Raw genomic sequence first — 16,498 nt, 5'->3', positions numbered from 1 at the left:
AAATAATTCCTAATAAAAACAAAAGGGGTAAAGAGGTTCTTTTTCTTTTCTTTATTCTTCATACCAGTTTACTGAAATTGATGTATCAGTAAGGGTTTTTTTATGTGATATAGCAGAAGCTTCAAGAACAGCAAATATGCAAATACAGTAAATGACTACATGCTAAAGGCTAAGTTAGCTTTCCACTGATTAACCTTGCTTAGCAAAAGGAGAAAAAGTGAGGGCGGGTCATTGCCATTACGGAGTTGCAGATAGTTGCAGCAGCCTCACCATAACACCTCAAAAGAATCCTTGCTGCAGCAGTTCATGGTGGTATTTCTCTCTCTGCCAGAGATTACAGCCACTGCAGCAGAAATGGCAGAAAGGAATGGTTTTTAGTGCCTCAGTTAGTTCCCAGCAAAATCCAGTTGCTGATGTTAGGGGGATAGTGAAATTTGAGCTCAAATATTCTGTGAGGATAGCTTCATGCTCAGGTTTCTGTATTATTAAAAACAACAGATTATTTTTCTTTGTATTATTTGTATTTTTTAACATATCCCAGGAAATTAGCAAACTCAAGACTTGCCTTAGGGAAATTACCTTTCTGATTACCTTTACCTTACCTTACCTTTCTGGTAACAGGTAACTTTTCTGAACAGGTTGCCCAGAGAAGCTGTGGATGCCCCATGCCTGGAGGTGTTCAAGGCCAGGCTGGATGGGGCCCCAGGCAACCTGATCGAGTGGGTGGTGTCCCTGCCTATGGCAGGGGGGTTGGAACTGCGTGATCGCTAAGATCCCTTCCAACCCAAGCTATTCTATGATTGTATGGTAATGTTGACTGCTGGTTTGGTGGACAGTGTTCACCCCAAAAAGCAATGAGAAAAAGCATGCTGCTCTGAACTTTAATAGAAGAGTTCAAAGGTGGAAATGGGATGAAGGCAAGATAATTCAGCTTTGCAATGAGTTCAGTTTGTTGAGATCATCATCACGTGGGGACAAGTCTTATGACCTCCATGAGTTTGCTGCGGTAAGGTGGAAATGTCTGATGTTTTACATCAAGTTAATTCATGTGTGTGAGTTACCCCAGATTAAAAGAAATAGCCTTTTTGGTGGTTTTGTTGCTTGTTTGTTTAAGGAGTCAAGGCAAATGCTGTGATGAGGTAAATCAGTGATGTGAGAAACTATGGAAAACGTCTGTTTTACGTGTACTCTCTGCAAAAGTCTTCTCATGTCCTACCCATTGTGCATTGGAAATTATACTTATTTCTTGAAGCACGTGAATCCTGAAGGGAAGGATATTCTATCTACCCATCTCTTGATCTGTAGTATGTAATACTACGAGTGTGACAGATTCCATTAGAATGGTGCATCCTGGCAACAAAGCAATTGATTAGATCTGGTTAGAAGTTTTCCTTCTCATATGGAAGATGCAGTTGTTCTCTAATTTAAAAGTATAATTTCAATTCTAAAATAACTTTCATGAATGTGCTTGGTACTTTGCCCTTTTTGCCTTGTTTTTTTTTTGTTGTTGTTGTTTTGTGTTTTTTGTTTGGTTTGGTTTCGGCTTGTTTCTTTGTTTTGTGTTTTTCGGTGTTGTTTTTTGTTTGTTTGTTTGTTTTTCCTGGAGACAAGTGTTCATCAAGCTTTCCTCATATTTTAAAAGAGAGAGTCTCTTTCAAAGCATCTTCATCAACTTTAAACTCTCAAGGTGTATTTGTGGGAGTGTGATATCCAAAAGATAATATTAAGCTGAGATCTTCTCAGGTCTAAATGGAAGGGAATAATTAATGTCCTTTGTCTAAGGAGTGTTTCTGAATGCATTCCAAAACAATATTTGTGTGTGAGAAAGGTAAAGTGACTTGCAGAGATACTCCTAATTGTTTTGTAGCCCACAAAATTCCAGAGTTTGGTCTTGTTTCTCGTCCTAAAGGAGAGGAGAAGCAAATTTTAGTGTTGATCTTGCTTCTCTCCTTGCTTTTTCTTCAGGTTGACATTTTGCTTCCTAACCAGGTAGGCCCAGTTTTGTGTTTGTGTTTTGCAAGAGTATTACCTCATGCCTGATGTTATTGAACTCTTCTAGTTTCTCTCCAGGTAGGAGAGTCTATTTTATATATATAAGTCTATTATGTATCAAATATCAGAATATTAATCTGAGATTCCCTCCTACCTCAGGGTGGAACCTTTGAGACAAGTCCAAGAACTTTTCATTAGCCTTTGTATCTCACAATGCATTTTACCAAAAATTAACCCAATGGGTGTGACAATAAAGGAAAATCAAACAGCAAATGGGATGGAGGGTTGAGGAGGGCAATTAAGAGAGAATTGCTTCAGTATTTTGGTAATTGTATTTTCAACACACAAGGACAGTTTTGTCATGTGCAGTGTGAAAACGGTTTCCCCTTGTCAGTGACAGCTACACGCTCAGTTATTCACAAATTGATTAGACAGGCCAAAGGCAAAAAACCAGACCTGGGATGTGCAAGCTGTGCAACCATTCAACTTGTAGAATGAGGGCAAGATGGGCTTAAGGTTGTTCTGTTCATGCTCATTTATGAGCTCATTTTCAACAGTTATAGATAAGCAGGACTCAAGATGCTTTTATTTTATATTTATACTTGTTCCTCAATATATTACTTGCATGAAAATGAAATATGGCTGCTTGATAACGAAGGTATGTGATAAAAGACAAGAGCTGGATTTGAGCTAGAATATACTGGCCTTATCAACATACGGACTTTTCCTAATTTAGTGTTCAGACTCAGGTTAGGGTGTGAGAATAATTTGTTCCTGTTTAGTTGTAGTCAGTTGGTCTTAAAGACAAAATAAATCATTCTCGTGGAACCACATACGGGGCACATGTAAATGAAAGCAGCTGAATCCAGAAAGGGACGTCCATACATAAATAAGAATTCACAGAAGGGATTATTAAGTCAGTTAGATCTTTTTAAAAATCATACATTCTAGTTAAGTCAGCGACATTAAAAACATCTGTGGGGTGATTTTAGGAAAACTTAATGAATTGGTCAACTGTTCACGTGTTGCCAATGGATCACTGGTAAATTCTTCTATCTTACCTCGCATAGGTTTTGTATTCATTGCTGCGTGACTTTGCCTGCTGTCTCAGAGAATTAGAGCCTGTTTATCCTTTACCATCTCCTTCAGTGACCTGTTTGCTTGTTAAACTCGAATTTGTGAACTGCTATTTTATTACAAGACATTTTAATCTCCCTGAGTCACTTACTTGTGTACGTCATTGTGATGTGCTTGGAAGCATCAAGGTGGGATACTGACAGTGATACTAACTGTGCAACTTGTCTCATGCAACAAGCATAAAGTGATACAGCTGAGAGGGCAGTTAGCTAAAAAGGTAGTTCTCAAAATGGCTGTAGCTACACATTGTCTTCCTACTTTGGAAAATGTTACATTTATTAATTCCAGGAACTACATATAAATACAGAAAAGGCTGGAAGTAAATGAGACTCGGCAGTGGAGACTGTACTTGAAGCTTTGCTAGATACCTCCTGTGAGAAACTACTAAGCTCTTCTAAGTTCCAGTAGGCACAAATACTGCTCTCTGTTGTATTCCACAGCTCTGACACAAATTCTAGTTGATTCATACAAAATATTTTAATATGGTACTACCTCATTGGCTGGCTTTCTTTCCCACTCCTACCAGCCCCATTACCAGCTCTTGGTATAGGGTCAGGAGAGGAGAACATGTTCCTGGAGTTGGCCTACTCAGGTCTTAAGTGTTTGTGAACAAGAGCTACTGGCAGAGTCTTGGCTCTACTGTCCTAACGTAGCCTGCAATAGCTGAGGTGTGGACGTGACGCTGCTTTTGAGCCAAAGCAGTAAAGTGGTGATTTCTGACGTGGGGCATTGTGCATGTGTAGGGGTGTGGAACAGGATGCATCAGTCTTACAAAGATATGGAAAAGGAGCTTTTTCTGAGGATTGGTTAGGGATTTGGCTTCCTGCGGGTGGACCTAAATAGCTTCCCAGCTGAGGAGGTGTAGGATAGAAGTGGATATGTATGCCAAAAAAAGGAAAATGAGTAGACGTGCAAGTTTCAGAGGTAAAAATTTGCTTTAAAAGAACGTAAAAGGGTAGTAGTGTTGCCTGACCTAAAAGAGGAAAAAAAAAAAAAAATATATTACTGCCCATTCTACAAAGTCACCCTGCTCTTTTGTTGAATTGAAAATATAACCTACAGAGGAGACTTTACATCACAGTGGCCAGGACACTATTGTCCTGGCTGGCAGAAGGCAGAACAGCCTGTATTAGTAATGTCTTTAACTGCTGCAGCAGCTTTCTGCAATGATTGTGAGTCAGAGCCCTACATCTCTTTCCGAGCACTCTGTAACCCTCAAGTAGAATGTGAGAGAACATTATCACATTCAAAACATTGTTTATGGTCCACCTGTTTCATTTGTAAGACGTAAGAGCCTCTGTCAGTTAAAAACCGCTAACCATCTCAAACCCAGTCTCGTGCTTTATTTCAAAGACAGAAAATCATCCAATCTATGTTTTAATGAAAGTCTGTTAATAGAGTTACATTTGATTTTTTAATGCTTTTTTTTCTGCTTTTCTGTGTATGTGAATAAAGGAGCAGAACTGGATACTTATTTTGAACCACCTGAAAATAACCCATTTCTGAGAAACGTGCGCAGGAGTTATGTTCTGTAACAGGCTGATTACATCTAGTTTTCAAACATTCTATTAGAAACCGTCAGGAAACAGAATGGATTTTCTTTTCACTTCCTCTAGTTTCTATACAACTGATGTAGTTAGGCAAGTCGTCTTAATTTCTGACAGTTCTTCCACTACCTAAAAATAAGTAGGACTTCTCTGTCAAATGGCTTTAATGAGTTTTTTTTCTTTCTATAAAACGTACATGGAACAACCTGCTATGAGCAATAACATAAGAACTGTAAATGGGAGGCCCTTCCCAAGGGAAGAAAAAAATCAGGGAAAAAATTTATCATTCGTTATCTGAGGTAGTTTTCAGGGTCATGAAGACTTTTAGAGGACATTAAAGTATTTGAAAGCTATTACTGTAAGAAATTGAAAAGGAGGCCAAGAAATCTTGACATAATAATACTTAGGAAAAAGTAGGTAGGTATTAAACCTTAGGATTAATTCGTTCAGTCTAGAAGATGACAGTATCAATGAAAATAGACCATCAGGCGACAGCTGGTTTGTACTAGAAAGATGCTTGTCACTCAGAGAATTAAATCTAGTGGACTTCCTAATTTCAGTCAGTATAAAGAGGTGTGTTTAAATGCATCATCTCTGGTTAGAAGCTTTCAAAAGCAGAATGATTCCACTTCAGGGAGGTTGATGAGCTAGGTGATCTTAAGCTCCTTGGTTACTGAGAGCCTCCTGTTGGTATTTTAGAGGATAAAACTGTAGATGTGTCATTATTATGTTGTCAATAATGTCCACAATTTTGTTAATGGTTACCTGTATTATTTATTGGCCTTTTGTTTTACCTGCTATTTAGCCAGATGAATGGATTTTTCTAGGGATGTCAGGCACACATTCCTCTGCCACAGTGTTGACACCATCCATTCTGATACATGCTCATGATAACAATGAGGACTATAGCTGTGCACCTTTTGCCTCTCTTGCCATCTGCCTCTTGACTGGGTTTGGTACTGTGAAAAATCATCAATCAGAGAAAGGTTGGAATCTGGCAGCTCATGGAAGCAACTAATTTTTGATGAACAAGTAAGGCTATGGTAGAAACGTGCACTAAGTTTCAGTTCATGCATGTTAGTGGCATTTAACGCTATACGCTACAAAGTGTGGTATATAGACCGATAAGCAGCACAGGTGTGTAATTGTATTAAACTTCATGATTAACTTACTAAGAAGCTTTCCAAAAAGCATAGAGAACCTGCATTTTGCTAGTGAACTTCTGCTAATAAGACTGGTTCTGGACCCTGAGAATAATTATCAAGGAAGAAGACAAATTTATGAGTGGGTAAATACAAGCAGTCTGAGGTAGAAGAGTGATAAGACAACTGTCCCCACACTAACAAAAGAAATAAGATCACATTTAAAAGATAAATGGAAACTAGTACTAGGCTGTTGTTTAAGAGAGTCCCAAGAACAAGGAAACTGAAGTAGCACCATTTACAAAAAATATGCTAATACAGCTCTACTCATAAGGGAAGTAATAGGAAAGTAAAGAAGTCTAGTGACAGTGTAATTGGAGATGCAGTTACATCAAGCCTGAAAGAGGCATAAAAAGACATGGAAATCTCTAGAAATCTCTTGCAAATCAATCGTTATCGTGCACTGCAATAAACAAGTAGAGCTATATTGTTTGTACTTAAAACTTTAAAAAAGGTGGCTGGGGTTGGGGATTGGAGGAGGGAGAGAGTGGTGCATTGTTGTTAATTAATAAATTCAGATTTATGATCATAACCTTCTCCTGTTTGATGGGCAGTGATCAAAAGAAGTTATAACAACAGGAATAACTGATGTAAGTTGTGGCTACAGGTACCTCTCTTTTAGTTTGTCTTCCTGCATCCCTCATGCTACAGCAAGCTACTGTCCTGCGTAGAGCAGGCTGCTTGGAAGGGACTAAGTTTGTCACCTCTTCTGTCTTTGTGTGGCACGGCCGGAAGAAAAGGACTCACTACTTTTGTTGTTAATATTTGTTTCTGCTGCTGCCTTGCATCTCAACTTCTTTCTCAGCTGCCAAGGTTATGCAAGTAGGAAGTAAAAACTGACTCTTCTGGTTGTAGAGGCTGCTGAGGCAGCTGATTATTGTCGTCTTAACACAGGCAAAGCAGGTAGTCTGCTGTTCTAAGTTGCTGCCTACTTTGTCTGAGCTAAAAGGTTGGCCCTTTCACCTGCAACACTCCAAACAGGCTGGATTTCAGAACCTAGGAAGGAACTAAATTTGGGGTAATCCAAAATGAAAGATAATGCACAACTGTCGATGCCTCTGAAGTCACTTAATAGATGACTTTCCTAAACAACCCTGAAGAGCAAAGGTGTGGCTCAAATCCTTATACAGGACAGATCCCAACTGTTAACCCTATATGTACCAGCAGCATATTTGATTCTGAAACCGTCCCAAACATATAATAGGAATTGCCCACTTAATTAGCTGGCTGGATAGACTTCTAGCTATTCATGATGCACAGCAGACCCACAAACACGTATCTGTCATCAGCTAAAGATCTTTGGAAGGAATTGATCAGACCGTATGCATGAATAAGGTCAATAGGAGCACAATTCTTTTCAACCCATGGGTATCTTGAGAACAAAGTTGTTAAAAACTCATGGACTATTGAGGAGCAACCCAAACACAGTGGAGAAAGTGTGTTCCACTGCTGTGCAGTCAAGGCCCACAGAGAATAACATTCACAGAGCAGGGGACCATTTTACTCTGCCAAATCTAGTCAGGCATCTTTGAGACAAGGCAACATTATCAGCATTATTAATATATCCGTAACTATTCACCCCTCCCTGTTCTGTCACCCACCAAACCTGCAAAAGTTTGGCCATTCTGAAGGAGAAAGGATCCCCACAGAGAACATTGCTCCTTCTAAACACCCATTCTCTGTCCTGTTGTGAATCTAATTTCTGTTCTCCACACATACACTTTTTTTTTATTGTCTTTGTAAGTCTACCCTCAAATATACAGATGAACCTGAGACCTGATAGATAACTGCTCAGTTCCTAGCTAGTATGCATAGTCTGCCTGAAAGAAAAATGGAGATTTGTACATTTGAGAGAAGAGCAGAGGAAAGACAATGAGTGTTAGCAGAAGCACAACAGGCAGTAAGAATGACAGAGAGAAAATGCAAAAACAAAAGAAAACAAAAAAAAAACACAAACAAAACCAAACAGTTTAATCTGCGGGAGAAAATTCAGGCCAAGGAATGTGAAATGGAGATTCCTAGCAGCTAGTGAGAAGACCAATTGACGGAGTCGGTTCTTTTGCCTCTTCATGGCTGTACAGCTTTTTACCTTGCCAGGCAGCTGAACTCCACCACAACCGCTCTCTCACTCCCCCTCCTCATAAGAGGAAGGGAAGAAGGAAAGGAAAGAAACAACTCATGGGTTGAGATAAGGATAATTTAATCAAAGGAAAAATAATTATTAAGGGAAAATTATTATTAATTAAATAATTTAACTAGAGGAAAGAAGGAAAGGGGGAGAGGGGAAAAAAAAACAAGGCCGTGTGGAAGTGCAGAGGAAAGAAATTACTCTCTCTTCATCTGATAGATGTATTTGGAACATCCTGCATAAGTGATTTCATATGGAAGCAGCTGTGACCATAGTTGGTTAGAGGATGATCTCAGAGATAAAGCAGATTGCATAGAGATTGTAAACAAATCACTCTCTTAACATGCTACCTTGACTCACTTACACTACTTCATTATATTCTATTACACTTAAAGTGGTGGTAACTAAAGTGGTGGTAACTAAACTAATTTAAGGAACAAGAACTTTAGCAGTTCTGCGATACTGGAGAGGTTAAAGCTGAACTGAGGAACCAGAAAGTCAGCTTTTAGAGATCTCAAATTTCAGCCACTAAGAAAGCGTTGTTTTCCAGGCAGTGTTATCCAATGTGTAGATGTTTTTTTTTCTTTTCCACTGTGGAATCATTCTACCCAAGAACCATTCTGGCTATTAGTAGATGCTGGTGAGTAGAAACTTTGTTGTGAAAAGTACTGTAATATTTAATACAAGCCCTGCAAAAGACTTGTACAAGCCACAGATCAAACAGACAGGAGCGAATGTCTGCAAGTATACTGTTTTTTTTTGTGTCATGCTGTCTAATGACCAGCCTTTGATAGAGACCCTCAGGAAAATCAAAGCACTGATTTCATAAATTAGCAAACAAAAATAATTGTGCAGATGGGACTTGAGATGTCATGGGTGGAACCTGTCCTGCTCTGTTTCTGAATGCACACATACTTGATCTGGGTTTGTCTCTCTTTGGAAATCCTTTCATTTTGAATTTAAATAACAGCAAGCAAATTCATGCCAAAGGGTGCTGGAACTATACAGTACATATTAACACATTTTTTCTTGTTCATTTCTTTTGTACCTTGGGATAAAGAAAGCATCGTTCATTTGTTCTGGATGCTAAACTGAGTTAGTAAGCTACATCAACACTTCCATTCAGATCCCTAAAGCTGGCCTTCTTTTCAGGTATTCCTGGTGTGTGGAGCCATATTGACACAGGATTGTAGGACTTCTGGCTCAGCATGCCATAGCATTGAAGTTTTTTACTAGTGTAATTTGGCCAAGCACCCAAATTATTGCAAGACACACAATCCCTACTATGAAAGCACTGTATGCGATTACCCGAAAGAAAGAATATGCTACTGGCAGAGATATGGATGGCACACAGAGTTCAATCCTTTATCCTGTGATCTAACTTGTGGTAGTGTTGAGTCTTTGTTTACATGGTAAATTTCCCCGCGTAGCTCCTTGAATTGCATGAATTACCTAATGGCAAGAAAAGAGGTATTTATAAGGCATTATATGAAACAACCACCTTCAACAGGAATTACGACAGGTATGTTTAAAAACTTTTGTTTTTAAATTAACTTCCATTTAGTAAACATTTCTTCAAAAATCAAGCCTTTCCAGGATACACAGAGAAAATAAGTAGCGACTTATCTTATCCTTGTAACAACTTGTTGTGTAACTTCCCAGAGGTGGAAATGTTTGCAGGAGGTTTTTCTTCAATTGCAGATACAAGCAGGACTCCATAAATGTGTTCAAATCACATGCACGTATGGTTTTATGCCTAGAACATACTCAAGATGGGTTATAAATACAAACCTCATGCTGCAGCTGTAGTATTATGCAATGAACATCTTTGAAGGTTCATTAAGATACTTTGCAATGTTCTTTCCTATCCCATGAAAATTCTCCTATCACAGAACTTTGTAAAACAAAGCACTTTTGGTTCCTTCTCCAAAACACATAACAAATCCACTACAGTTTTAGGCTGTGCTAGTTTTGCCTCAGAGGTAGATTGCTGATTGGGTAAATCTGTGACTATATCCTGTCCCATAAAAGCCAGTTTTTGTTTTCAATTGGTACATTTCACCATCAATCACAATCCACTGTTGTTAAGATCCACTATTCACAACTACTTTTCGGCCAAATTTAAGACTGAAAAGAAGGGACCAAACAGTGGCTGAGTCACTTCTGTTGTGTGCCAACAAGTTGCTCGTTTGCTGATTGGCCACCTGCCTTTGATCTATATTATATCATTCCAGGGAGCTGCTCCAGCTGGCCAGAGATTGGGGAATATGAGCTGTAGTCAAGGATACCTGCAAAGCACTGGGAGCTGCAGCAAAGAGTCTTTGAAGAGAAGCACAGAAAAAGGCAAATTAGAGGGAAGGCAAGGGAAAAATAGAGGCAAGGAGCCAATTTCTGATCTCAGCATCACTGATGTCACCAATCAGAATCTGGTCCACAGAGTGCTGGGGAAAGAAGAAAAGAAACAGGTCAGAGAGAAAGGTGACAGACAAGCTGAGGTGACAGAGAGGGGATAATTAATCATGTCTCAACTGTAATCTTAATGACTACTCTGCTTTAACACTTCTGATGCCTCTTACAAAGCCAAGAGCACAAAATTAATAAAATCTTTCCAAGACACTGGCATGTCTGTCATAGCAGCTCCAGCAGTGATTTTTACCAGTGGCACACTTGACTGCTGATCCATCAGAAGAGCAATATGCACAGATCTAATGCAGAGAAAAATATTGAAATGTCTTCATGCTTAGGGTGAAATATTATAATAGCAGACTTGCTTCTACTTAAGACCTACCTTGTTTTCATTTTCTAAGCATTTCCAAGGTTACTTCATTTGATTGTACAATAAAGCCAAGACAATGCCTACAAGCTTTTTTAAATTTTTGAAGGATTCACCTACATTTTAGAATACATTCTCCTCAAAAAAAAACCATGCAACCACAAAAAACAAACAAACAAACAAACAAAAACTAACCTTCCTGAAATATTCTCTTTTGAAAATGCTCATGTGTTGGAACTCTACTGGCAAGTCAAAATAAGTGAAAACAATCGTTATGATCAGTGCAAGGATTTTTTATTTATTTCACTGAACTATTTGTTCTGAAAGTAGTTTTTTTATCTACTAAATTAAGGGACAAAAATTATACATGAAGAACTCTTTATCTGTTCCAAATACCATTTCAAGCTAAAAAAAGTCATTTTTAGCTTAAACACAGAGAAAGGCTGAATTGTCTGTTATTCCTGCCATGTGGATCCTTGGAGGCCTGATCTAGCGACAAGATTTGCTGTGCTGTTTTTTTGACCATTGCATTAAGAACTGCAGTAAGGGTTTGGGTTTGTTGTTGTTGTTCTGTTGTTTTGTTTTGTTTTTGCCTCAATTCCTTTGCAAGTAAGAATTTAAGGGAGCTTCTCTCTGGCTTGAAGCTGGCAAACTTTATCAAGGCTGAAAAATAAGTTCCCACAAAACAAGCGAAGAAAATTCAACTACTGATTAGTGACAGTCTTAGAAATAACTAAAACAGGTAGTGCTTGTTAGAGTCATGAACCTACCCTATGCCCTGAGAAGCAAAACTGTCATCTGAAGTCAGCAACTTACATTTAAAAGATTGAAATTCCCATTTGATGATATTTTTGTTGCAGTTTGAATCCCTTCATCCTACACTACTTCAACAAGCCGGATTTGCAGGTGTAAGTCATTGTGTCACCTCAGACTTAAGCCCTTGCAGAACTGCAGCTCACACGGGACAGTCCTATTGATGTCGATGTGATTGCTTGCAGTACATAACACTTGGCACGTGTTTCAGCTTGGAGGCTAAATGAAGAAGGGTTATGCTGAGAGATTTAACTGAGCTGAATGAGCTTTTTAAAAGCTCATTTGAATATGCAGCGTGAAACTTTTCATATAAGATACAGACCCTAGATTTAGTCCTGCCAGTGGAGGTCCTTTTCCCCTCCTGAAGTGGAAGAACCTTCACTAGAGAATGATACCAACAATTGAAAGTCATTAAGAAAGCAAACTGTATTGCATGGTTCTTTGTAATGGAAGTTGAATCATGTTATTCAGCAAATATTAATGTGTACGTTTTGAAAATACCCGTAGGTTATTGCAACTCAGATCTGAAGTTGATGGAATTTGAGAATGCGAGCTTTCTTGCTGTTGTAAGTTTACAAAATATCTTAAAGCTATTATTTTAATATATATATATATATAATTTTTATATGCTTTTCACTACTGTATTTGTGTTTCTTCACCAAGAAAAAAAAAAGTTTAATTTCCCTTCACAGCAGCTAGAGCTGAGTTGTGCTCCATGTTTTCCTGTCATAACTTGTCTAATACATTAGGGACAGAAATTTGCACTAAGCTGTTAGTATAAACTCCAGCATGCCATATGTGCAGCCAGTCAACTTCCTTACCAAGAAAGCTTTTCTACTGGTCCACTGATGAAGGATGTCCCTGCAGGACTCACAGAAAGAGCTTTAAACTAGATTTGAAGTGGGGAAGGGATAAAACCAGGCTCACTAAAGATGACCCTGGTACAGTGTGCCAATGGATGCGGGACACTGTGCTAGCAAGATCCTTCAGTCTGCTATCCCAGTGGAAGTAGGTGATGGAGAACCATGCAACAGCAAAGACACAAGGGATGTTGATGGGTTAGAAATCACAGAAGTGCCTAAGAATGATCACATTGGAATTAGGGCTTCTCCCCCCAAAAAGGTGATGGGATCATTAGCCAAACTGAAGTGCAACTATACCATTGCATGCAGCATGGGCAACAAACAGGAAAAGCTTGAAGCCATTGTGCAGAAGGAAAACTATGACATAGATGCCATCACAAAAACATATTGGGATGATCTGTACAACTGGAGTGCTGCAAGGGATGGCTATACACTCTTTGGAAGGGATAGGCTAGGAAGGAGAGGTGGTGAGATAGCCCTGGATGTTAGGGATTGTTTTGATTGTCTTGAATTTAATGACTATAAAGATAGGGTTGAGTGTTTATGGGTAAGAATCGGCGAAAGCCAACAAGGCAGATGTCATGGAGGAAGTCTGTTATAGATAACCCAAGCAGGATGAAAAGGTAGGTGAAATATTCTATAAGCAGCTGGGAGAAGCCTCACAATTGCTATCCCTTGTTCTAACTGGGGGGCTTCAACTTAAACTAGATGTCTGCTGGAAATGCAATACAGCAGAGAGGAAGCAGTCTAGGAGTTTCCTGGAGTATCATAGAAAGAGTATCCTGAGTTGGAAGAGACCCATAAGGATGGGATGAGTGGAACTTCTGGCTACACACAGGATGATGTCAAAATTAAGCCATATTTTCTGAGAGTGTTGTCTAAACTTCCTTACACAGCTGGTGAGTGAGCCAGCTACAGAAGGTGCACCACTGTACCTTTTGCTTGCGAAAAGAGAAGGACTTGTGGGTGGAAGGTTGCAGGCCATCTTGGGCATAGTAATCACATGTTAATAGAGTTTTTGATTCTTGGAAAAGTAAAGAGGGAGGTTAGCAGAAATGCCAACCTGGACTTCCAGAGGGCAGACTTCGGCCTGTTAAGGAGGCTGGTTGGCAGAGTCCCTTGGGAGGCAGTCCTGAAGGGCAAAGGAGTCCAGAAAGGCTGGACACTCTTCCAGAAGGAAATCCTGAAGGTGCAGGAGCAGTTCATCCCCATGTGTTAAAGATCAGCCAGTGGGCGAGAAGATTGGCCTGTCTGAACAGAGAGCTTTAGCTAGGACTCAGAAAGAAAAAGAAAGTTCATGACCTTTGGAAGAAGAGGCAGGCCACTAACAAGGACTACAAAGATGTCATGAGGCTATGCAGGGAGGAAATTAGAAGGGCCAAAGCCCAGCTGGAGATTAATCTGTCTCCTACCGATAAAGACAATAAAAAATGCTTCTATAAATACATAAGCAGCAAAAAGAGGACTAAGGAGAATTTCCATCCTTTATTGGATGTGGGGGGAAACACAAAAGGACGAGGAAAAGGCTAAGGTACTTAATACCTTCTTTGCTTCAGACTTTGGTAGTAAGACCAGTTGTTCTCCAAACCCCCTGCGCTGGAAGATAGGGACAGGGAGCAGAATGAAACCCCCCATAATACAAGAGGAAATTAGTGACCTGCTACACCACTTAGGTACACACAAGTCTGTAGGGCCAGATGGGATCCAGCCAAGGGTATTGAGGAAGCTGACATATGTGCACACCAAGTCACTTTCCATCATTTATCAGCAGTCCTGGCTGTCAGGAGAGGTTCCAGTTGAATGGAGGCTGGCAAATGTGATGCCCATCTACAAGACGGGCTGGAAGGAGGACCCAGGGAGCTACAGGCCTGTCAGTCTGACTTTTATGCTGGGGAAGGTTATGGAGCAGATCATCCTGAATGTCATCACGGGACACCTACAGGGCAACCAGGTGATTGGGCCCAGTCAGCATGGGTTTATGAATGTCAGGTCCTGCTTGACAAACCTGATATTCTACAACAAGGTGACACACTCAGTGGATGAGGGAAAGGCTGTGGATGTTGTCTACCTAGGCTTTAGTAAAGCTTTTGATACTATTTCTCGTAGCATTCTCCTGGATAATCTGTCTGTTTATGGCTTGGATGTGTGTACGCTTTGCTGGGTAAAGAACTGGCTGGGTGGCCAGGCCCAGAAAGTTATGGTGAATGGAGTTAAATCCAGTTGGAGGCCAGTCACTAGTGGTGTCCCCTAGGGCTGAGTACTGGGGCCAGTTCTCTTTAATATCTTTATCAATGATTTGGACAAGGGGATCGAGTACACCCTCAGTAAGTTTGCAGACTACTCCAAGCTGGGCAGGAGTGTTGATCTGCTTGAGGTTAGGAAGGCTCTACAGAGGGTTCTGGTTAGGCTGGATCAATGGACTGAGGCCAACTCTACGAAGTTCAACAAAGCTGTGCCAGGTCCTGCACTTGGGGCCTGCACTTGGACAGAAAGTTTCCTGGTGGAAAGGGACCTGGGGGTATTGGTCAATAGCTGGCTGAATGTGAATCAGCAGTGTGCTCAGCTGGCCAAGAAGGCCAACAGCATCTTCGCTTATGTCAGAAATAGAGTGCCCAGCAGGACTAGGGAAGTGATTGTCTCCCTGTACTTGGCTCTGGTGATGCTGCTTCTTGAATATTGCGTTCAGTTTTGGGCCCCTCACTGCAAGAAGGACATCAAGGTGTTGGAGCATGTCTAAAAAGGGCTACAAAGCTGGTGAAGGGTCTAGGAAAGTCTCATGAGGAAGAGCTTAGGGAGCTGGAATTGTTTAGCCTGGAGAAAAGGGAAGTCGGGGAGACCCTACTGCTCTCTACAACTACCTGAAAGGAGGTTGTAGTGAGGTGTGAGCCAGTCTCTTCTCCTGTGCAACAGTGTCCTGGTTTCAGCTAGGATAGAGTTAATTTTCCTCCTAGTAGCTGGTATGGTGCTATGTTTTGGATTTAAGATGAAACTAATGTTGATACCACACTGATGTTTTAATTGTTGCAGAGCAGTGCTTACACTCAGCCAAGGACTTCTCAGCTTCTCGCTCTGTCCTGCCAGCAGGCAGGCTGGGGGCGCACCAGGAGCTGGGAGGGGACAGACCCAGGACAGCTGGCCCAAACTGACCAAAGGGGTATTCCATACCATCTGATGTCATGCTAAATAATATATAGGGGTGGCTAGCCGAGGTGGGGGGGCCGGCTGCTCGGGGATAGGCTGGGCATCGGTCAGCGGGTGGTGAGCAATTGCACTGTGCATAACTTGTTTTGTACACATTATTATTAGCAGTACTATTATCGTTATTATTATTTTCCTTTCTTTTCTGTCCTAATAAACTGTCTCTATCTCAACCCACAGGCTTCATTTTTCTGATTCCCTCCCCCATCCCAGAGAGGGAGGGGGGGGATGAGCGAACGGCTGTGTGGTGTTTAGCTGCCGGTCGGGTTAAACCACAACAAACAGGCAATGGGACAAGAGGAAATGGCCTCAAGTTGTGCCAGGAGAAGTTAACTTTGGATATTGGAAGAAATTTCTTCACTGAAAGGATCGTGAAGCATTGGAACAGCCTGCACAGGGAAGTGGTTGAGCCACTATCTCTGGAGGTATTCAGAAGATGTGTAGATGTGGCACTCAGGGGCATGGTTCAGTGGTAGATTTGGTAGTGCTAGGTTAACGGTTGGATGTGATGATCTTAGAGGTCTTTTCCAACATAAATGATTCTGTGAAAGTACTTGTTAATACAAAGGAATGCTTAAGAAGATGGGTATTTATGACACAGTGCCATAGGTCACAAATAGTCATGTTTCAGACAAGTGCACAGACAAATGCACTTCAGTCTCTTATTAACATCTCTCTAATATGTTGCTTCTTCAGAAAGGTTCCCTTGATATGTAGATTTCAGCCAGGACTGATGATGATGTATAAAGTGCTCTTAGGAAATGAGGTAACACCTTTGTCATGAATGAGAGCAGAGGTCTCTGTGAGAGAAATGGTCTGTGATGATAACCTTATCTCACTTTACA

General features: G+C 40.5%; 1 long non-coding RNA gene across 4 annotated transcripts in view; it reads left to right on the top strand.

Moving 5' to 3' along the window:
- Positions 1-16,498, top strand: part of LOC125180502 (uncharacterized) — a 44,923-nt gene that overhangs the window by 1,072 nt on the left and 27,353 nt on the right. For 2 of the 4 annotated variants that reach the window (XR_010827918.1, XR_010827917.1), the window contains exons 2-4: positions 10,241-10,471; positions 12,100-12,158; positions 15,834-16,498. The exon at positions 15,834-16,498 is cut by the window's right edge. This is a non-coding gene — a long non-coding RNA (uncharacterized lncRNA). The remainder of the gene's footprint in view (positions 1-10,240; positions 10,472-12,099; positions 12,159-15,833) is intronic. The other 2 variants (XR_010827919.1, XR_010827920.1) reach the window with 1 other exon arrangement.

Source organism: Anser cygnoides, chromosome Z, assembly GCF_040182565.1.
Source record: "Anser cygnoides isolate HZ-2024a breed goose chromosome Z, Taihu_goose_T2T_genome, whole genome shotgun sequence".
Lineage (NCBI taxonomy): Eukaryota > Metazoa > Chordata > Aves > Anseriformes > Anatidae > Anser > Anser cygnoides.
The sequence above is the reverse complement of the archived record's forward strand: the minus strand, read 5'-3'. Positions and strand labels throughout refer to the sequence as shown.